At 44.2% G+C, this 22,582-nt stretch overlaps 1 protein-coding gene across 1 annotated transcript in view; it reads right to left on the bottom strand.

Moving 5' to 3' along the window:
* PLCL2 (phospholipase C like 2) overlaps window positions 1–14,429 on the bottom strand; it is a 106,633-nt gene extending 92,204 nt beyond the window's left edge. Inside the window, exon 1 of the mRNA XM_066631440.1 lies at window positions 14,245–14,429. The gene's annotated coding sequence lies outside the window, so the exon portion shown is untranslated. The remainder of the gene's footprint in view (window positions 1–14,244) is intronic.
* Window positions 14,430–22,582: the final 8,153 nt, after the last annotated feature.

Here is a 22,582-nt window from a genome sequence, read left to right as displayed (position 1 = left end):
TAGATTTCTCTCTAAAATGCTATAGTTATTGTCTTTTTCTGAAGGAAGGAAGGAAGGAAGGAAGGAAGGAAGGAAGGAAGGAAGGAAGGAAGGAAGACAAAATCAAGATATGATGTTTGAGAAACTCACTTCCACACCTAGAAAAGATATTCACTGGACTTCCAAGAAGAACAAACAAGGTTTCACACTTTGGTCTTACCCATTTTACAGTCAATCAGTATACAATACATGTGCACTTCAAAGTGTGACCAAAGCAGGGCTGGCCCAAGACCTTGCAGGACTTGAGGCAGTGTGCCAAATGACACCTGGTGATATGCCAGTCTCTGTTCTTCCTGTTCCCTGAATTGGAGAATGAAGAGAGGGAGAGAAGGGGGGGGAAGCATGGAGTGTAGAGTGGTGGATGTTTTCTCTCTTGGCTGCTCTAACCTAGGGTTTCTCAAACTGAGGGTTGGGACCCACTTGGTAGATCATGGTCTGATGTCCAGTGGGGTCCTGGGCTGGGCCCTCCCACATGCCCTTGTGTCTGGTTGGCTCCAAATTGGAGCCCTCCAGACACAACTGGAGGCCACACCAGGTCTCTTCAGGCCTTCAGAAGCAGCCCGAAAGTCACTTCCAGTTTAATGCCAGGTTTATGAAAGGGACTTCTGGTTGCTTCCAGAGGCCCATGGAGGCCCAGCACCAAAGGAGGTAGTCGCAGCAAAGGTGCCGCAGAACAGGTGGGTTGTGGCATGGGAAAGTTTGAGAATACCTCCTCTAGCCTGCCACTCTCTTTTCCCACCCTGTCTCCTCTAACTTTTCCAATCCAGGGAGTGAGAGGAGGAGCAGTGGAAAGAAATGGGTGAACAGATGGGGGTATCCCCACCCAATCTGCTGCCTCAGGCAACCACTTCACTTGGCCTCATGGATGGATCAGTCATGGTTCAAAGAGTTTACCAACATTTTAATGTTATTCTAACATTTACAATGCAATCAAAATGACAAGCATCCAGTTTTGGTAAAGGACCAGTGGATTAGTCAGCTAACTCCACTGAAGGGGAATTTTCAGCTTTCAGTTAACTACTTACAGAAAGCAAATAGTTAGAAAAGCCATTCCAGAGGACAGGCTGGCAGCTACTGACCGAGGAATGTGGTTGGCCACATGTTTATTTAAAAATAACTTTGGAAAGAGCCTCTGAAGGATCACATAGAGACATCTGAATGCAGTTGCTCCTACAGACTAATGATACTGGGTTGCTTTTTTCGTGAAACATGTCAATCAAATGTGTCTTTTAAACAGAACATGTATGAAGTTGAGTATTATAAAAGCAGTGCAATCTAGAGTAGCCATTCTCAATGGGAGCTATATGGCCTCCTGGGCAGCCCTGGCACATCTGAAGGGAACCACAGACTAAAAACCGTGAGAAGGGGATTTTATGTTTATATTGTATCCTTGTTTGACAGGCGTGGCCCTGGAACCTGAGAAGAGCTCCTAAGAGACTGTAGCCAAAAAAAAAAAAAAAAAGGCTAAGAATGGCTGGTCTAGAGGACAGAATATAGAACTAGGACTGGCAGGGAAACATGGACTCAAATCTCTGATGAGCCATAGAAGCTTGCTAGGTGCAACTCACTGTCTCTCAAGCCAACATAGGGCTGACATGATGATAATTATGAAATCATTGGTGGAAGGGAGGATATACAGCAAGAGAAATAAATCACCTGGGGCAGTGGTTTTCAACCTTTTTCATCTCACGGCACACTGAAAAGGTACTAAAATTGTCAAGGCACACCATCAGTTTTTTGACAATTGACAATGCACACCATGCTTTCGGTAAGGAGCTCACATTCCAAAATGGACCTACTAATAATTGACTCTCCGCCAAATTCCCACGGCACACCTGCTGACCATTCACAGCACACTGATATGCCATGGCATAGTTCAAAACGGCTGCCACGGAGAGTAAAATTTCCTTCTTTCATTTACAATCTCTTATCTTTATCTCCATAAAGGACGCTTCCTATAAATGGGAAGGAGGTGCCTTCTGGAAGTTGATCTGTTGCCTTACTTTAAAAAGCTAAGCAGAATCAGCTCCCTTGAATGGGTGACCAAGACTGAGAGCAGAGGAGTGGACTGTGGAGGACACAGCTGGCAAGAACAGATAAACCAATTGTCACCTCTCCCAGAAGCTCACGCTAGACATGACTCTAGTCAAGACCAGTCAGTCTGCCCTGCCATTGACTGAACCTGGTCTCCTGCCATCTGCAATTCAGAAAAACCAGGTCCCAAAGATAATTAGTAGGTTGGTTCAAAAGGAACTTATGAAGAGATAGCTTCAATGCATCTCCTTAATTTAAAGAACCAGGTACTAAAGGCTCTACTGAGTCAGTAAGCAAGACTGACTACTACCACTTCCCCCTCCTTCTTTCTTTATATGAAGTTGCAGCTGCTGCTGGTACAGCACTAAGCAACTTGCTAATTAATTTACAAATAACTCAGCCCCAGGATAACAAGAAGCCTAATCAAACCTCTGAAAGGGCAGTGAAGACTTGTCACAGGAATAACTCTACAAAGACTCACAAACTGCAATACTTTATGCACTTACCCAGGAGTATGTCTTAATGTACTCCGGGGGTTTACTTCTGACTAGGCATGTACAGGATTGCACCAGCAGTGGTCCAAGAGGCAGATTCTGATCATGGTGACATCAGAGTTCCACAGACTTCTGGAGTGACATCCACAGAGAAGCTTGCAGAAGGAGTGTTACCAGGGTGGTGCTCCACAATGTTACACAACCACCAACGGGAGAGGATTTTTCAGCTTGTGCAACGAGCTTGTGCATGACATAGTGAAATGTGTTCTGTGATGTTTTCTGCTAGTGCAAGGACTACTCTGGATCAGAGGTAAGTTAAACCTATGTAACAACCTTGCGTAATGTCCTTCCATGAACACAATGCCATTTCCACAAGCAATAGACACCTCTGGATGCCATCTGTGGTTTACTGCCTTAGCAGAACATTCTATTTCCATCAGTGCACAGTCAGCTTTGGTGACAGAGCTCCAAGTCTCCTAGGATATTAGACTGTAAACTCCTTGAGGGAGGGACCTGTCCTTAAGCTTAGTGCTCTGTGAAACACCACATCAATGGTACCATACACATAATTAATGATGTCTTCATCAGCTATGGAGATACCTCATTTACACATACAAAGCAGCCTTAGGTGAATTCATTCTGTGCTTTTAAGATAAAGATTCAATTTCAACACTCATTATGGGAGTCTATATAGACAATTCAAAACAAATCCGCAAAAGAAATAGTCATGAGATAAAATGTATTAAAATAAATGTATTCCTTACAAGTTAAAAGAATTACTACCTTACACTGGGATTTAAGCATATTTATTAAGAAGTAGTTCTACTTCTACTTCAATGAGACGTGTTCCAAGTATGTCTGTTTGGAACCAGATGAAAAAGGCCAAGTCTTTTTTATATTAGAACAGGAGGGCATAACTGATTACGTCTAAGTAGCGATTTGGTTAAATTGAATCTGAACTCATTGTAGTCATAATCTGCCACAACATTAAATACAGAGAAGATTTTTAATATAGTAAAGCCCTAATCCTAAAAAGGTTTAGGGGCACACACAGTCGCATTCATTGATGCATATATGAAAGTATGTAGGACTTGTGCCTAAATGATTATGCAATTTATTTCAAATTTAAAGGAGGGTTATTAGATTTTTGCCTAGACACAGGAAGTTTACACACCTATTCCACAGTTTACTTAATGATGCTGCAAAGACAAGGAGTGCATACATTGTAAGAAACATTCCAAAAGTCACTCATGCACAGGCAACATTATCTTATTAATGCACTGAACTAATGACAATTAAAAGTGTTAGTGATAACCAAGTCACTTCCCTCTTTAAGGAAAACAGGCAGGATGGAGCACATGAACCTGAAACCCATTATCAATATCTGCCAGAGGACTTGTAAATAGTTATTTTCAGTAGGGTAGAATAACATCTGAACAGGCCATCTGTCTTTCTCTGTTGATAGAGCTGACACAACAGCTCATGTCCCATGCCCTGAGTTAACTCAGACACCTTACACAGAAACTCTTGTGCACTTGTCATAACTTCAGTATTCCAGGGATAAAATTGAATTGGCACGAAAACAGGTCGCAGGTCTAAACCTTGGTCATACTCCTGTCCTGTACTAGCTTTTCCTGCAATCAACCTACACACAATAAACACACTACCCTCTGTCACTAAGAACAGGAACTGACAGCACCACACCTAAGTGTATGAAAAGTAGAACCGAACAGATTCAGAAGATAAACAAGCAGTGCCCCACCCTAAAACATAATTCCTTAAGAAGTTAAGGGCAATCATAGTTTCTTTCCTCGCATTTGTTCCATAAAGGAAACTTTTGACTCAAGGAGAAATGACATTCTCATAATGCCCTTTCTCAGTTCTTTTACCATCAACTATCCCTTCTGCTTCAATATTTTCTCTGCAGCTATGAGATCTGCACACTTCCTGTTTTAAATTTTTAAAAGCACTGAACTAAATTTTTAAAAATAATAGCATTTCAGGGAAAAGGTTTTAAAAAATCCCCAAGCTTTCAACAACTGCACTGGCAAATTCCTCTGTTTATGTGAAGATTACAAATATGTAACTAGAGGTCAGTACATATATTTTTTCAGACAGAGAGGCTGACTACTGGGCCCTTGGCTAATTAAATTCTTCTGACACCATCCATCTCTCTCTCTCTCTCTCTCTCTCTCTCTCTCTCTCTCTCTCTCTCTCTCTCCACACACACACACACACCCCACATGGAGACAGGTTTCTGCTTTTCCTTCAAGAACTGAATGCTGTATCTATTTGCCATGCATGGTAACAGCCAACAGACATGAGATATACTAAGGTTACATGCTTTGAGGAAACAGAGTCTTTAACACTGGAAACTGCAAATTTCTGTACTATATTGACCTTAACCTTTGAATGCAACCTTGGGGTTGAATGCTTGGGGCAAATACCCTGCAGCAATTAAGTCATACGAGAGGAGTGGTTTGTATACTATGAAAGGAGTGGTCACCTTCCTTCCCTACCTAAAAAATCCCAACTGGGGAGGGCAACAGCACCTGCATCAAGAGAGATATCTGATCATGGGGAGGGGACCCTGAACTCAGGAATAAGACAGGCAGCATACCTCTTGCATGCATGAAGGGTATGCCTATGCCATACACAAGCTGCTCCTTGATCATTATTACTACGGTATTTAGCTTTACAGCTTGATGTCAAACCTAGCCTCAAAGCCTTGGCAAAGAAAAAAAAATTAGGAGATACTTCTGCTGCATGAGGCTCCAAAATGGTTGCTTTTGATATAATTTTTGCTAAATTTTACTCAGCATTTTCACAGAAAGTCTAGTACAACCATGAAGAATGGAAACTTACTTGTTTGGTCCCACCCCAGCATTTTACCCTCTGTCCTAGTACAGAGGCAACATTATGTAGCAGTTAAATAACTCAAAGGTATAGGAAAGACAAAAGTTCAAATTCCACTCCTATGTTGAACAGGTAGCAATCTCATTAAAGAGAAAAATGTGACCTATCTAAGAAGGTCGGTTTAAGAGGAAAACATAATAAAGATTGCAAACTAAAACAGTAGCAGTCATTCCTGTAAAATTGCTAGTTGTCTCAGACAACCAAGCAACTGAGCATTTGCTCTATCTGTGAACTATTCCACTGAAAAATATCAAGCCACCTTTAAAAAGAGGCTACCAATCATATCTCTGTCTGAATGCAACTGCTATTTTCATGATACAAGCTGCATAATACTAGCCTAAAATACAGGCAAAAACAAAATGTTGCTATTAATACTACAAAGAAGACCTCTATAAAACATTCTTATCTCTCCATTCTGGTCATATGCAAATGAACTTAACCAACCATATAAGAACACTAAATGTACTAAGTGGAAGTAATGAAAAGGTTTTTTACCACGTTATGTTACTACACATTTTCAAATCAAGCTCTCAGATTCATACAAAGGCACAAATGACTGCTACTTTTTTCAGGACCATAGCATATCTATTCATGGAACTCTACCAGGGCCTGGACTATCCTCTGGTAGTGGGAAGATAATGTTACAAACCCATAAACAAGAATAAATTCCATACACACACACACAGCCAAAAAAGCACAAGAAAATATAATACATATCCCAATACTGTACAATAATTTTCAGCAATGCAGTTTTGATCTGGAGAGGCTAAAGAAAAAGAAAGAAAAAGCATTAACATACAATGCCAAGTTATAAAATTACATCTGAAAGAAGAAATATAGTCACATTTAAGAAACTCAATACAGACGGGCCCCCATATCCATGGATTCAATTATCTGCGAATCCGCCCTCCCCCTGCACACCCATTAATGTTATTTAAATACTTAGCGGACTGAAGGCGCTTTACAGGTCACTATAAGATACATACACAGTATCCCAACAGTCTGAACACTTTAAAAAAAAACTAGATCAGTTAACTTTCACTTCCTCTTAACCTTGATCTAGATTTTTAAGTGTTCAGGCAGCCAACAGGCAAATCTGCGCATCACCGTAAGCTTGTATGCTTATAGCAACCTGAAAAGTAATAACATTTTCGGCCAGTAAGCATTTAAATAATGTTAATGGGCATGTGGGGGCCACAGGGGCCACGGAGAAAGGGTTCCACAGTTTTTTGCAGTTTCCATGTTCGCGGGGGCGTGGTGGTGGTGGTGTCCTGGAATGGATACCTGGCAAATATGGGAACATGTCTGTACTGGAAAAAGCTTGTGCTAGTTTTATTAACATAGCATGTTTACAATGGAATAAATCTCATCACATTCAGCAAGACTTATGTATCAGTATGTGTGCTGGAAACAGTAGTCCACACTGTCAATACCCCTGTGGAAAAACCACAGATGTTTTTAGCAAAATAGGCCAGTCATTTCAAGAGAACGTTAATGAGAGCTATTAAGCAAAAATATTTTGTTTCTCAAGACAAAAGAATCACCTCTGCCTCCTTTGAGAAACACTTATTGCAAATTTTTGGCTTCTATTATATCCAACTCAACACTAGATAAATAAATCTACTAGTCATTTTATTTGTGCAGTGGTCCATAAAAGATTTTAGAGATTCATGGCCTCAGACAGCACTTCTTTCCAAAATCATTTAAAAGCCTGAATGTTTTTATTCACTGCAGGTGTACTATGCATGGTCTAACAATTCACATTATTTTAAATTGCACTTTAATTCTGAAACAAGAATTGCCCTGAAAATTCCAGTGTTGATCAGTACACAGAGCACTGAGGAAAGAAGTCTAAAACTGCAGGGTTGAGAACTTCAGCCGATTTTTTCCCCAATCACATATTATCCTTTATATTCCCATCAAATACATATCAAATGTATTACATGGAACAGAAGTACTGCTTAATAGCAACTCTTTTGCAATGGACTGAAGTGTTATTGCAGCAATAGAAGAGGAAATATTCTGTCACATACACATTTAGGATAGCTGTATCATATTTCTCTTGTTACTGAAATCTGAAAGCTTGAGACTAGCGATAATATGAAGTACTTATTTGCTCTGTCTTTGTCTACTCTTGCCTACTTTCAGAAGTACACATATTGGAGAACATTTGTCTGCTTCTTGCATTGTAGGTGACTGTTATTTAAACAAGGGATTCCAGTAACCACAGCAAGACCTAGGGGGGGGGGGTCAAGACCAGTCTAAACAGAGATTTACTTGCAAGCAACTCAATGAAATCCTGTCCTTTGTTACAGTATTATACATTTTTGCACAGACTAAACAGCTCCCCTTAAAACAAAAGAAGACAGTCTTGACTCATTTATTTTCTTTTTGTTTTGGCAGAGTATTACAACAAGTTAAATTGATACATGGCAATAAATTATTTGCACTTTAAAATCTAAACATTTGGGGTTGAAGGTGAGGAGACTTAACTCTTAGTAATAAGAAGTCTTTACCATTTCATTTATCCCATTTTATTTCTGGGTTCTTCCCTTCTTCCCAACTCACATATCTGTACTAAAGTAGCTCCAGCTGTGCCCTGGAGTGCTTAATTGATCAACTGCTGAAGCTGTCACTAACTTTTCTGAAGATAAGGAGAGAAATCGTTCCTCTTTTGCAAGAACTTTCTTATCTATCCTAGGACTGTACATGTGCAAAAGATAAAAAGCTACTGAAATACATATACTGTACCTTATAGCTATAGCATATTTCTGTGGTCTGGTAAAACAACTATAGAATAGCTATAATTAGAATAATTGCTGTTCACTATATCTTTAGCAGGGTTCCTTCAGGATGATCAGAATTTACTTTTCATTTCTTTAGAGTGATTCACTTGTAAATGGTTTGTACAGTTAAATGTGCTGTTAGTCACTCATCATGCCCATTCATTCATGACAGGGGTAAGAGAAATAGGAGGATGTCCATAAAGACAACAATAACAGTTATGTGTAATCTCATCATCTCTCACTGCTAATTTTAAAAAACTGTACAGTGGTACCTCGCATAACGAATGCCCCACGCAGCAAAAAACTCGCAGAACGAAAGCGTTTTGCGAAGTTTGGTAACTCGCACAACGAATTTTTATGACCTGTGCTTCGCAAGACGAATTTTTTTTTGTTTTGCTTTGGTTTGTTTTAAAGGGAAGATCTTCATGTCAGTTTATGATCCCGTTCACCCTAGTAAGGGGAGGATCTTCATGTCAGTCTATGACCCCGTCCACCCTAGTAAGGGGAGGATCTTCATGTCAGTTTATGATCCCGTTCATCCTAGTAAGGGGAGGATCTTCATGTCAGTTTATGTAAGTAAGTCCCATTGTGCTTGCTCCCAGGAAAGTATGCACAGGATTACAGCCTTCAAGCTCCCCACTCAGCATCCCCCCCCCCGTTTTTGAAATCCTCAGCATAGTATGTATGCCTTTAAAGAGCACTTAATAAACACTTTGTAAACCAAATTTGACTTTGTTCTGACTTTTCTTGCCCATGGGAACGCATTAATTAAATTTCAATGCATTCTTATGGGAAAACGCGCTTCGCAAAACGAAAAACTCGCATAACAAAAGGACTCGCGGAACGAATTAATTTCGTTGTGCGAGGCACCACTGTATTTGGTACAGAAGTTTGCAATAAAAATGTTTCAAGAGTAACATAAAATGAAACTTAATGGACACATTTATCACAAAAAACCAAATGCACTAACATGTAGCTCTCCGCAGCATTTGTGTCCAAGAGAAATCAGAATGGTACACTCAATTTTACGTAATATAAGTGAAGCATGAATACTAGAAAATTGCTATTTCTTCTAAGCATATGTGGAGATTTATCAATACACTGGCTCCCAAAATTACAGATGGCTGCATCGGCGCTTTCATGCAGGTGCAATATGTCCTTTGATGGTGCATTCACGCAAACATAATAGCGGTGAGCTAGCAAGAACCAGCTGTTTCAACTTCCATAACTTCAACTTCCATACAGACCCTTGAAACCTAACTAGTAAGTAGGTAAGGGAGATAGGGCCCAATCCTATCCAACTTGCCAGTGCAGCTGCAATGCAGCCCCAAGGCAAAGAGATAAATGTTCCCTTACCTTGTGGAGGTCTCCTTAACTACCCTCCCAAGACAGGGTGCAATGCACACCCCACTGACATGACTGCAACAGGGCTGGAAAGTTGATGGGATTTAGCCCTTAGTGTAGTGTTCAGATCCACAGAATCTCCACAGAGATGTGTTGCTTGCCTTATTCAGAAGGATCAGCCTATATGCCAATACCATTTGAAACAACAAAAGAAAAAAGAAAGCAAGAGAAATGGAGCTAGGCAGTAACAGGTTGAGAAAGCAAAGAACCTTATGACTAGCTAACAATATACCTGGCCAGGCAAACTATTCAGTTATAAGAAAACAACAATGTGAAAGTTAATACAAGGGACCCTCATTATCCGCGGCGGCCCTGTTCCTGGAACCCTAGTGGATATGGAACACTGTGGGTATTGAAACCTAAGGTTTTCAGGAGCCCCCCCAACCCTCCAAACCCAACAAAAGCTGAGCTCCGGTCAGGCCCAGAAGGTTTCTGAGGCCTGCAGAGACCACGTGCAACTGTCCGTGGCTGCTGCAGGCCTCAGAACGCACAAAAAAGCAAAAAATATAAAAAGCTACTTCCAGTACTTTACTTTATCGTAAAACCGGAAGTGATTTTTTATTGCCTTAAGGCATTCTGAGGCCTGGGATGCCCTCCAGGGCTGTGCTCTGGTTGGGTGTGGAGGGCTTGGGGAGGCCGTTTGGCACCCACAGATAACATGGGCCCCCTGTACTATCAAAAGACTTGTATATGACTGCTAGAGGCATAGAAGCTCAAGAAACCAATTTTTAAAGTTACAAATGAAACTTTCAAATTGCTGCTATAATTTGTACAGGGTATAATGCTTCATAGAGAAAAATAATAGATAGAATCCTACTCCATGAATCACCCCACTCTTAAGCAACTGTATTAGTTCCAGCTATGAGGACAAAGCTATGTGACACTGAAGCTAAAGTGACCTCCTACACATGACCAAATGGAGGCAAAAACATCCAAGTCTGTTCCACTTATCATTTAAACTCTCTGTTCACCCAGAAGAACCCAAACAGTAAGACATATCCTAAGATTTACAAATGAGGCACAGGAAGTTGCCATGTGGAAATGGTTTTTCAAGAAAACAAGCAGGACACAGAACCCTCGTGAAGGCAGAAAATCCAGAGTCCCAAAACATGGTGATTTTAAACATGGTCCCAAACCTCCTGATTTTAGAAATGGGTTATGTCAGAATGCCAGATGCAAGGGAGGGCACCAGGATGAGGTCTCTTGTTATCTGGTGTGCTCCCTGGGGCATTTGGTGGGCCACTGTGAGATACAGAAAGCTGGACTAGATGGGCCTATGGCCTGATCCAGTGGGGCTGTTCTTATGGTAGCAGGTATTTCACACAAACATCCAGCTGTAGTACCAAAGTAAGGGCCAGGTGCCAGGACTGTTACAGGGGATGTATCATCAACTTCATCAACTACAAGGGATGCATCATCAAACTAGAACTCTGCTATGAAAGCAGAGTGGTTCATAGGAGCAAGAACGAGATCAGGCAATGCAAAGATGTAATACCGTGAAGGGGAAGGAAGAGAAAGTTATGATAACAAGAACAACCAGATCCCCAAATACTGTTTATTTTTTTTAAAAATTATAAAATACTTGGGGGAAATGTGCAAAATGCCAATTTTGTAGTCAACATGGTAGACAATGATAATATAATAAGACTGTTTAAATTATTTCCATGCATTCATATTTGTGCTTCTCATTTGAACATCAGTTTTTAGTTCATAACTCAGAAGCTCCAGATTAATAAAAGAGGCACAGATACCCATGCAACAAATGCATGTGAGCACGCACATGTTGTTAGAACTTAGTTAGAGAATATAGCTGTATTAAGATTACTAATTTATAATGAGTTTTGCCAAACTCTAGAATTAACAACCATGTACTTTGGAATGTGCATTATAAAGCAGCCAAGTCTATACTACAGCAATAGTTCTACTAAGAAAAAGATAACTGATGCAAATTAGCATAAGCAGAGACAAGTTTAGCATATGTGTGGAGGAAACAGTTGAACAGTTATGTATATCTAGCCACAGAAGTTGATACACCCTTGGGTAGTAAAGATGATCAGTACATTCTAAATTTCTGCCCATTTTAAATATCTATGACTTTGATCCTATTCACACTTACAGGAGAGTAAAACTTACTAAACTTGGGCTACAATCCTATACACCATGGGTGTCCCAACTTTTTTTGGCAGGAGGGCCACATCATCTCTCTGACACTGTGTTGGAGGGCTGGAAAAAAATAATTAATTTACATTTAAAATCTGAATGAATTTACATCAATGAATATATTACAGATGGAGGTTATATGAATGAATGAAGGTCTCTCGACAGCTCAAGGCCTATAAAAGACCTTGCACAATGCAAGGTTGGCCTTTCCTTTGCTGCTGCTGCTGCTACTTCAGACGTGAAACAGCAAGCAGTGGAGGAAGCTCTTGACTCACGCGAGAGGTCAAACAGTTGGACTTCGTGCTGAGGGTAGTCAGGTCGAGCCAGTACATGCTCCAGCAAGTCTCTGGAGGGCTAGAGGCTCATTTGACACTGGAGGCTCCACGCAACTGGATTGAGGGTCCCTGAAGGCCACAAATGGTCCCCAGGCTGGGGTTTGGGCACCCCTGCTATGCACAATTTCTTGGAAATAAGACCGAATGAACATAATGGGATGTGCTTCTGAGTAGATATGCATAGGACTGTACTATAAGTAGACCAGAACTTCCAAGTAAACATGTATAGGATCAGGCTATAGACATGATTGTCACTCCAGTCCAAAATAAATATGAGCCAAAATACCTAAAAAGTATTTACTGGAACTCAAACTATACTTTACTGTCCTGCAGCCAATGACAGTAATAATACTGAGCAGATTATGTGAATACAGGCTTACATAATGGAAAGCAATTTGGGAGACAGGGCCATAGCTCAGTGGATGAGCACATGATTTGCATGCATAAAATTCCCAGTTCAGTCCTAAGTAAGGGCTAGCAATGACCCCTATGTAAAACCCTGGAGAGCTACTGTCAGACAATACTGAGCTAGATGAATCATGGTTTAAACACTGTATAAAGCAGCCTTTTATGTACTGAGCAGTAATGTCCAAAAGATCTAGGAGACAAATCTTCAGTTTTACAGTCCTGGTTAAAGAGAAATGAATTATGTAAAATTCAGTATGTGAGGCAGGCAAAGTCCATTCTTATACTACTACACCACAACTTCCTATTCTACTCTTAAAGCTAGCCATACCTTTAAAATGCATATTTACTCCAGCTCTTCTGAAGCATAAGCTGCTATATAAACAAACATGTTGAAAATCATTTTACCCTACTCCAATAATACATAAGCAATCACAATATCTTTCGTTGGACTGCCAGATAACACAACTACACGGTTAGAAATTAACTCTGGACTCAGGTCCAAAGACATTTGGCAGACTCAATTAGTATTAAATTATACTTGCACAAGAGGCAACAGAAGTTTGTCACTCTACTGCAGATGTTCCCATCACACATGCATGCTGCTGTGAGTGACTAATAACCAGTATCACTTTTCGATGACAGGAAGGGTGGGGGTATAATTGTAAAATACTTTCTGCCACCGTCTGTCCTTGTCCTCCCCTTGATTCTCAAAACAGAATCCTGCAGAACTGCAGATCTGCTGTTAACAGACTAGACATTTCATTCATGAGAAGTGACTGGAAATATTTATTCTTGTCTTCATGGGGAGATGACACTGGCCATGAAATTGCTGCATGCATCTCCACACACAGCAATCTGGCAGTTTTATATAACTTTAAGTGAAACTTGTCTCTGCTTAAAATTGCCTGTGTGGATTAGATGCAATTCAGCTCTTAATGAATCCTGTGCCCTCTAGCCATGGTGTACATGTACGTACACACACAGAGACAGTGCATATACATATAAAACAAACCTAGCTGTTCTCTTTGCATTTACTAAAGATGATAACCAGAAGCCCTTCATATTTTACTTATATCGCCGGCCTGCACTGTTTAACCTTCCTCTGTCTGTTCAATGTGTACCAGGAACATCAATATCTAGATAACAGTTAAGTAATGCTGGAACTGCAGGTAGAGCTATCATAAACAGTCTTTTGATGGATGTGCTGTCACCTTTAGGAGGGCATTCATATTTCTCTCCCATTCTGTCATTCATCTTCGATTTTCGCATCACTTGCTGCGAGTCTGTCAGCAAGCTCCAAAATTGCTCTGCACAGGTGCAGGCAGCATTCCACAGAATCAGCAATAACCTACGCAATCACAAGTTTTGCATGGCAGGCTGAATCCACTGTGACTAGATAGCAGCATCTTCCTTCCATTGCAGAAGAACATCCACGCTCCCCAACTTTGTCACCTGGCACAAACACCTCCAAACTCAACACACCGGTTCTGCTCTCCCCCCCCACTCAAAAGCTTCCCTGAAAACCACCTCCACAAATCTGGACGCACTTACAGCCCATGCTATCCTTCAACCCCAGTGATTCCAGCAATCCCACCAGATCCTTGTCTTTTTTGCACCTTCTGGCCTCCAAACAGCATGAGAAATATCCCAAGAGGCCCATCCTCTTACCTTGATAATGCTGGTTTTCTTGGGAATCCCAGCTTTGCCTTCTGGTTGCAAGGTGGAACATCCTCTTTCTATGCCAGGGCTGCCAGGCTGGGCTGAGAACTCTTCTCTGGCTCCCACCAGAGCACAGTCCCCATTAGAGACCCTGTTGCCAGTGTTGTCCAGGTGGGTTCTCACACCACCACCACCTCCACCACCACCACCTCCACCGCCGCCTCCTTCTCCATCTCCTGCTTTGAAGGCCACCTTCCCTCGTGCTGGGCTTGGGGAGGGGGTCATCCCCGCATTGCCGGTGCCAGGCGCCCTGTTGCCAAACTCCGCCATCAGCCTCACCACTGGTTCTCCAAAAGCCACCAGTATGTCCTGCGGTCCCTTCCCCTGCTCCGCCAGCAGCTGGCTGATGGCTGTGGTTCTGCTTCCGCTTTTTGGCTCCCTGCAGATTTGGAGAGGTGGGTTGCAAAACTCCCCGCCTGGTCAGACGGCAAAGATAGTTGTAAAGTGCCCAGGCAGCCAGCCAGCCACTGAGATGCCTCTTCTGCCAGCCAGTGTCAGTCACAGCGGTGTGTATGGTGCTCACCTGGATGAAGAAAAGGGAGACACACAAAACACACACACACCACAAGCATCAAGGAAACGAGAGCGGTGGTGACAGTCTCTGCGCTGTAGTGCCCTCCTCCCCACGAAGGGGTTAAAAAAAACGCCACAACACCCAGGAGAGATGCAGGGCAGGTGCCCTCCCTGACAGACAACAACCAAGCCGCGCTCTCCCAGGGAGGGGGAGGAGACAAGAGCTCACACCCGCCCCCCACACCAGAAAGGAGCGCGCGCGCGCCCGCCCGCCCGCGCCCGGACAGTGTGTGCGCGCCCAGCACGGTGGCAGCCGCAGCAGCAGCAGCGCTGCTACCTGGAAACGTTGTTGCCGGTGCGGCTGCTACTGTTACTCCTCCTGGACTGTACTCGCCCAGTCTCCGCTTCGAAGGGGCGGGAGGGGGGCGGCACTCTGCAAGGAGGGGCGGGGGGAGCAGGGCTCGCAAAGGAGGTGAGGGCACAAGGTGGCTCTCTCCCTCCCCCTCACTGGGGCTACAATCCTAGCCACAATTTCCTGGGAGTAAGCCCCATTGACGGCAATGAGGCTTACTTTTGAGTAGACATGCCCAAGCTTGGGCTCTGGGTTTCTCTGCTTTCCACGAAAAGCCATGCATGCTCATGCACGAGCCTCTCCCCTCAGGAATAACGTCGCCCCGCCTCTTGCCCCCCCCCCCCCAGCCGTGCAGTCCACGACCCTTTCCTTCCCTCTTGCTCTGGGCACTGCAGCAGCGGCGGCCCTTGGAGCCCTCACCTCTGCTCCGGAGTCCACCCGCCCAGGCTGTGCAAAGCCTCTCCACACTTGCAATAGGAGTAAGCCCCACTGGCTCTAATGGAACTTAGTTACGAGTAGACACGGCTAGGCTTGGGCTGCCCACCCAAGCGCCTCAGGGTTTCTCTCTCCCGCAAGCTCTCTATGCAAAACCACACACACAAGCCCCTCTTTCGACAGCAGTCCCTGACCCTGGCCGGCCTGTGCCCTTCTCGGGCTTCCTTTCTCGCAGGCAGCAAGCATCATTGGGCGCCCCGTGCCAACCTTTGCATGCCTGCGCAGAGCTAAGTCCCATTAGAGTCAAGGGGGCTTCCTCCCAGGTAAGTGTGGACAGGATTGCAGCCACAGAGCCCGATCCTAGGCATGCCTACGCAGAGGCAAGTCCCATTAGAGTAAATGGCGCTTCCTGCCAGCTAAATGTGGGTAGGATTGCAGCCACAGAGGCCAAGTCTATGCATGCCTACTCGGAGGTAAGCCCCATTAGGGTGAATGGGGTTTACTCCCAGGTAATCGTGGCCAGGACTGCAGCCACAGAGCCCGATTCCGAGGCATGCCTACTCAGAGGTAAGTCCCATTAGAGTCAAGGGAGCTTCCTCCCAGGTAAGTGTGGACAGGATTGCAGCCACAGAGCCCGATCCTAGGCATGCCTACGCAGAGGCAAGTCCCATTAGAGTAAATGGCGCTTCCTGCCAGCTAAATGTGGGTAGGATTGCAGCCACAGAGGCCAAGTCTATGCATGCCTACTCGGAGGTAAGCCCCATTAGGGTGAATGGGGTTTACTCCCAGGTAATCGTGGCCAGGACTGCAGCCACAGAGCCCGATTCCGAGGCATGCCTACTCAGAGGTAAGTCCCATTAGAGTCAAGGGGGCTTCCTCCCAGGTAAGTGTGGACAGGATCGCAGCCACAGAGCCCGCTCCTATGCATGCCTACTCAGAGGTAAGTCCCATTAGTGTCAATGGGACAGGATTGCAGCCACAGAGCCCGATCCTAGGCATGCCTACTCAGAGGTAAGTCCCACTGTAGTCAGTGGGGCTTACTCCCAGGTAAGTGTGGTTAGGATGGCAGCCTCACACTCCTGCCCACGAGGGGCGCGCGCGCGCGCTTCTCTCCCCCCCCCCCTGTTGCGCTGCCCACCCGCGTTCCAAGGTAACCCCGTGGCCGGCGTCGCCATACATCCACTGGGCGCCTGGGTCACTTTTCCCGCCTGCCATGTCCTCCCCCTCCTCTGGCTTCCCCCTTCCCCCGCCCTCCAATACACACCTCCACGGCAAGGTGACAGGAGAGAAGTCCCCGTTGTCGCTGTCGCTGTCGCTGCTCGTGCTGGGGCTGCAGTCCCAGCCGCTTCCCCTCCCTCCCCGCTATGGTCGCCGCCTCTGCCTGCAGCCGGATACGCACAGAGACTGATTCATGTGGCTGCTGCTGCGCTTCCCTCCTTGCCTTGCAGAAAGGGGGGTGGCTGCTGCTGCTGCTGCTTCTTCTTCCCTTTGGGGCTGACGAGGTGCAAAGCTCCAGCTGCAGCGGGATCCAGAAGCGCCCCCCGCTTCCCAGGGCAGCCCCTTGCAACAACCCCACCGCCGGCTCACGCGTGTGCGCCTTGCGCCGCTGCCAGCCCAGCCCGGTTGTCAATCACTCGGCCCAGCGCCGCTCAGATTGGGCAGCCACCCAGCACCCCCTCCGGCAGGCCAAACACACTACACTACACTGGGGTGGAGGGAGAAAGAGGAAGCAATCTGGCAGGCAAGTGCGACCCAGTGGGGGGGCGAGCTGGCTCTCGGCCTGCACAAGCCCCCTCTTGACTCACAGTGCAAGAAAGGGGTCAGTGGGGGGAGGTGACAATGAGGCTCCCTTTCTCCATTTTCCCCAATGCACAATCCCATTTAAACTTTGAAGCACTTTCGTTTCCCCCCTACCAGATCCTCCTTGCAGTGTCCTTCTCCTCCATCTCCCTTCTTTATGATTTGCTAAATGCATTTTCTTTGTAAGCACTGCTTCTTATTTTGGTGAACAACTGCATTAGCCAGCCCTTGATGCACTTTCACAAATGGCTGGTTAATTGTTGGGTTTTTCTTTCCCATTTGCCACCTCTGCTCTTGGAATGTAGAACCCACATAGCCTTGCGTGAACATTCCACTTAAAAACGGCTTTCTTCCATATTAATCACGTTCGCAAGTGGCGTGATCCAAAAAATGGTTTTGACTTGATTTGTGGAAATACCCCAAGGACTCTCAATGGTTAAAGCCATGGGAGCATCTGGATCGGGTTAGAGGCACATTCCTGAGCAATCAATCCTCTTCCTGTTCATTAATGGCTTCCAAAGTGTAAATCAAATTGAACGGGATGCTGCATGCTCAAGGACATGTAGATGACACTTCCAAAAAGGAAAGGAAGAGTGGACAAAAACGCCAAACAAAAAAAAATGGCCCTCAACATTATATTCATATAAAATCAAGAATCTGGCATTTTTACACATTCCTTCATGCCAACCACATTGTGACAATCCAACGCACTTTTTAAAATGTGCAGTCCATCACCAATTAATTGTCACAAAACCTGCCCTTCTACAACAAAACTTGCACTTCAGGTATGTTATATAATTAGCAGTAATATGTTATTTATAATATGCTATGTGCTGTACAAAATGCTAAATGACTGCACAAATCTCACACAAGACCTCACCCTTTTGCTTTGATTAATGTGGAATAACTGTTGTTCGCTTAATGTGCACTCATAAATATTAGCACAAACATGCAAGTAGGGGAAAGACAGACACCCTGCCTACAACTCTTTTACCATCCAGATCACCTGCACTGGTGTATATAAATATATGATAAATTAATGAGTTAACTAATATGTATTAAATGATTAAATGCTGTAAGTAACATGGGTCAGATAAAGAGAGAGTAGAAGCTTTGGTAAAGTAGTGGCGGTGAGGAGGGCTTAGAACATGGCAGAGCAGAACAATCTGTGATAGTCCAGAACAGTGTTTCTCAAACTATGGGTTGGGATCCACTAGGTGGGTCGCGAGCCAATTTCAGGTGGGTCGCCATTCATTTCAATATTTTATTTTAGATATATTAGACTTAATGCTACCAAGGTATGTGACTGCATTTGGGGAAATGTCACAGATCTGTACTTTGAACAGGCTACTATAAAGATGCTTGAAACAATGATAGTAAATGGGACTTACTGCTGGGTAAGTGTGGGTAGAATTGCAGCCTAGGATTGTTAAAATTCTCCTGCTTGATGATGTCCCTTCCAGTCATGACATCACTTCTGGTGGGTCCTGACAGATTCTCATTCTAAAAAGTGGGTCCCCAGTGCTAAAGGAGTGAAAACCATTGATCCAGAAAATACCATGGGGCAGGTTTTGTGGTAGTATTTAAAGCAGGAGAAGATGGTTGTTTGATAACAGACAGCAAGGGCACCCTGAAATAGTACAAAAAGTGTGGAAGAAGAACAAGGAAGCTAAAAGTCCATGACCTTGAATAACAGCTTAAGAGCAAAAACAGAGATGTCTAGCCTCTCTTGTAGCCTGAAAGTGACTCAGAAATCCACAGGGGGTCAGTATAGATGTTTAGGGATGGTGCAAAGATTGCATTAACTTCAGAAGAGAAAATGCAGAACAGAAAGAAGAAAAGCATAGCAAAGGGCAAATGTTGAGGGAGAAAGTGAAACAATTCAAAAAATAATTCCATGCTCTCCATTAGCACCGTAGTGAATGACTGGGAGCCCTTGGAGAAAGCCAGAATTTTCTTAGAATATGCAGCAGTGAACCAGCACAAAGCTGAAACATATTTGTGCTTGTTGCAGGAATCATATGCACTGTTTTATTATATCTAGCCTGCTAAATTAGAACTTTACAGTATAATCAGCTATTTAAAAGATAATAGATGGAAAATAAGTCCTCAGGTTTGGTCAAGGAGAAAAAGATAGTTGCAAACTTGGCAATTGTTATTGCAGCCGGATCAAATCAGTTCAAACCAGATTGGAGGGGGTCAGGGAGGTATCTGGAAATGGAAAGAACATACTGTGCAGTCAGAGTTGAGAGACAGAGTGTGGGAGAATTGAAGGGGCGAAGGAAAAAGAGAGGAAAATAGAAGATGATCTGGTGGAATTTACACCAGATCATGTCCTTGAAAAAGATGGTAAGATATTTGGTAACCAGTGAGAAGATAGTGGTAAATGGTAGGAGCAACATGAAAGTGAAAAAGAGTGGTGTGTGAGAATATATATATAAGAAAGAGGAATCATAATTGCTGACAAGAGCAGAGCTCCTGATGGAGGATAAAGAATCAACTTTAGCGGAAAGATCCAAGATAATGAAACATTAGAAGAGCCTGGCTGCACCAGACCAAAGGTTCATTGAGAGCTGTCAACAACAACAAAACATGCTGCCAATGCAGCTGCACCACCAGACTGCTTCTGACAGTCTCAGAGTTCTCTTCCAGATAAGGGAAAATTTGTTTCCTTCCCCAGGGGTAAGCCTCTTGTGCTGCAATGGGTCTACTAGAACCTGCACAAGAGATTTTGCTGGTGCATTCTGAGTGTACCCGGGAAGTTGGATTGAGGCTGGGTAGTGGGAAAGGATATTGGTGGAGCTGCCAGCCTTCCCAGCCTCAAAACACAGCCATCCCTACCCCAGTCTCAGCCCTGTTTCTCCCTTCCTCGATCTGCCCACCCCTGTCCACCACCCACCTCCAGAGCCAAATTTTCAATTCTGAGGCTGTTCATGAGGCCACTGGTGCAGGTCGCACCATAAGGCATGCTGTGCTGCCATATCACAAGTTCCAACAGTGCAGTGGGCCCATAGATTGGGCTGTGAGTCTAGTACCTTGTTTCCCAGAGTGACCAAACAGATACCTTTGGGAAGTCCAGAAGCTCGCATGTAACTGGGATACACAGGCACCTTACTATAATGACCGACAGCCACTGATGGACTTATCTTCTATGAATTTGTCCAGTCCTCTTTTAAAGTAGTCTGAGCTACCTACCAACCAACACAACTTGTTGCATCAAACTCCATACATTAATTATGTGTTGTTTGGAAAAGTATCTCCTATTTTCATTCCTAACTATTCAGTCCTAACAATTCCACCAAACAGTTTCACTGAATTAGTACTGCTTCTTGAGAGAAGTTGTGAGAAAGGGAGAAAAACTTATCTCCATCCACTCTCTCCACACCATAGATAATTTTATAAGCCTCAATTGTGTCCCTTCCCTTTTGTTGCCGTTTTTCTAAACCAGAGCTCTCCAAACCCCAGCCCATGGGCCATATCTGAGGTTTGGAAAAAGTCCTCCCCCCCCCCCAGTGAGTGATGCTTACTATTCTGCCAAAGCATCCCTGTGCCCATGTCAGCTTGACAGAAACATGGTGACGCGATGGAACAGTAAGTGCCATTTGGGGTGGGGAGAACCTTTTCAGGACACACAGCTGTCCTAAAGAAAAATTGCCCAAATGTTGCAGCCTTGTTCTTACAAAATTTTTTAGGAAGAATGGCCTCAACACACATAAGACTCAGCATTGTCTAGTCAGCTAATCCAACTCGCATCCAATCCCACAGGTTTGTTTAACCCAGGGGTGTCAAATTCATTTCATACAGAAGGCCAGAGTTAATATCCATAGTGCCTGCTGGGGGCTGGGAGTGATGTCTTTAAACAGGGACATCATTAAGAAGGTGATGACCAGAAATAAGCACCTAGGAACTCATTAGCTACAAATGAGAGAAAATATGCCAAACTTGATCATATTTTCAAGATATGGAAGAGCCCAATTATCTCATTAGCCACCCTTTCAGCAGTGCTGCTTCTGCCAGTGTTCTAATTTTCCCCCCTACCATGCAGAGCAGTTAACAACCTGAGCTGTATATAACTACTATCTTCTTAAAAGAGAGTGTTGTTTTAAAAAGTGGGTCCTGGTGCTAAAACATTTAGGAACCACTGCTTTAGCCCAGCACTCTCTTCCACACTTCCTCTTTTACTTTGTTCCCCTTTTCTCTGTCCTGTCCAGGAGGTTCAAGCAGGGGGAGCCGGGGGGGGGGGGGAACAGCTGGTGCATCTTTGCTTAACAGGAGGCCACATTTGGCACACCACTTCAGGAAAGATCTTTGTCAGCCTTAGGAGTCTCTAAGATGTTCATGCATATGTCAATCTGAGCCCATTGGATTATGAAGAGAAACAATTTTGAAAGTTTTTTTTAGCAGAGCATAACACTCTGGGACATCACTTGGAAGAGGTGAGGGGGCACATCACCCCCAGTAACATCAAATTGAGGGGGGTTGACTGAAGGGGTGAAACCACAGAAAAAGCCTGCTGCACCACCCAAGCTCAGTGGTTTTCTGCCTGCTTCAAGCCTCTTTGTGTTCAGCCTGCAGTGGCCGAAGACCACGGAGGAAAGGCATTACCCCTCCATGGCAGCCAGTGAGCCTTTCCACCATCAGCTCTGTACAGACTTCATTTAGCCATTGCAGCCTTTAGCTGTACAGCAGGAGGCAGTGCTAGACACAGGACGCGACTATGGGGGCATTCGGTATGGCTTTTGGGAACTGGAAGTGGCAAGCTTTGCCAATGAACTGATCTCTGTAGTGGTTGTGGGCACTCTGTAAACAGGGGCGTGGCCATGCTGTAATTGGTTGGTGCCTGTGTGGCCACAGAGCCAGTGGCAATGCATCTGCTATGTGGATGTGGGTGGTGGTCTTCGTACTCTGCAGACATGGAAGTAATCAACGGTGACATCACTGCCAATTACTTCCATGTCCGTGCACTAGGTGGGATGACATCATGACCGACTACCCCTGGTAAACCAAAAGAAGTGTTGCCACTGAACACACTGCATTCTCAAGAAAAATAAATTGTAAAAAGACACATTGTGTATCTCTGCATTTGAAATGCTGAGGGGTTAAACGACTGTGCAATTGTACAATAGCAATACAATATAATCCTGAAGAAATAAACTGATGCCAAAACTGATACTACGAGTCCTCCAC

The sequence above is a fragment of the Tiliqua scincoides genome, chromosome 5, assembly GCF_035046505.1.
Source record: "Tiliqua scincoides isolate rTilSci1 chromosome 5, rTilSci1.hap2, whole genome shotgun sequence".
NCBI classification, from domain to species: Eukaryota; Metazoa; Chordata; class Lepidosauria; order Squamata; family Scincidae; genus Tiliqua; species Tiliqua scincoides.
Note: the sequence above shows the minus strand (reverse complement) of the source record. Positions and strands in the feature narration are given on the sequence as shown.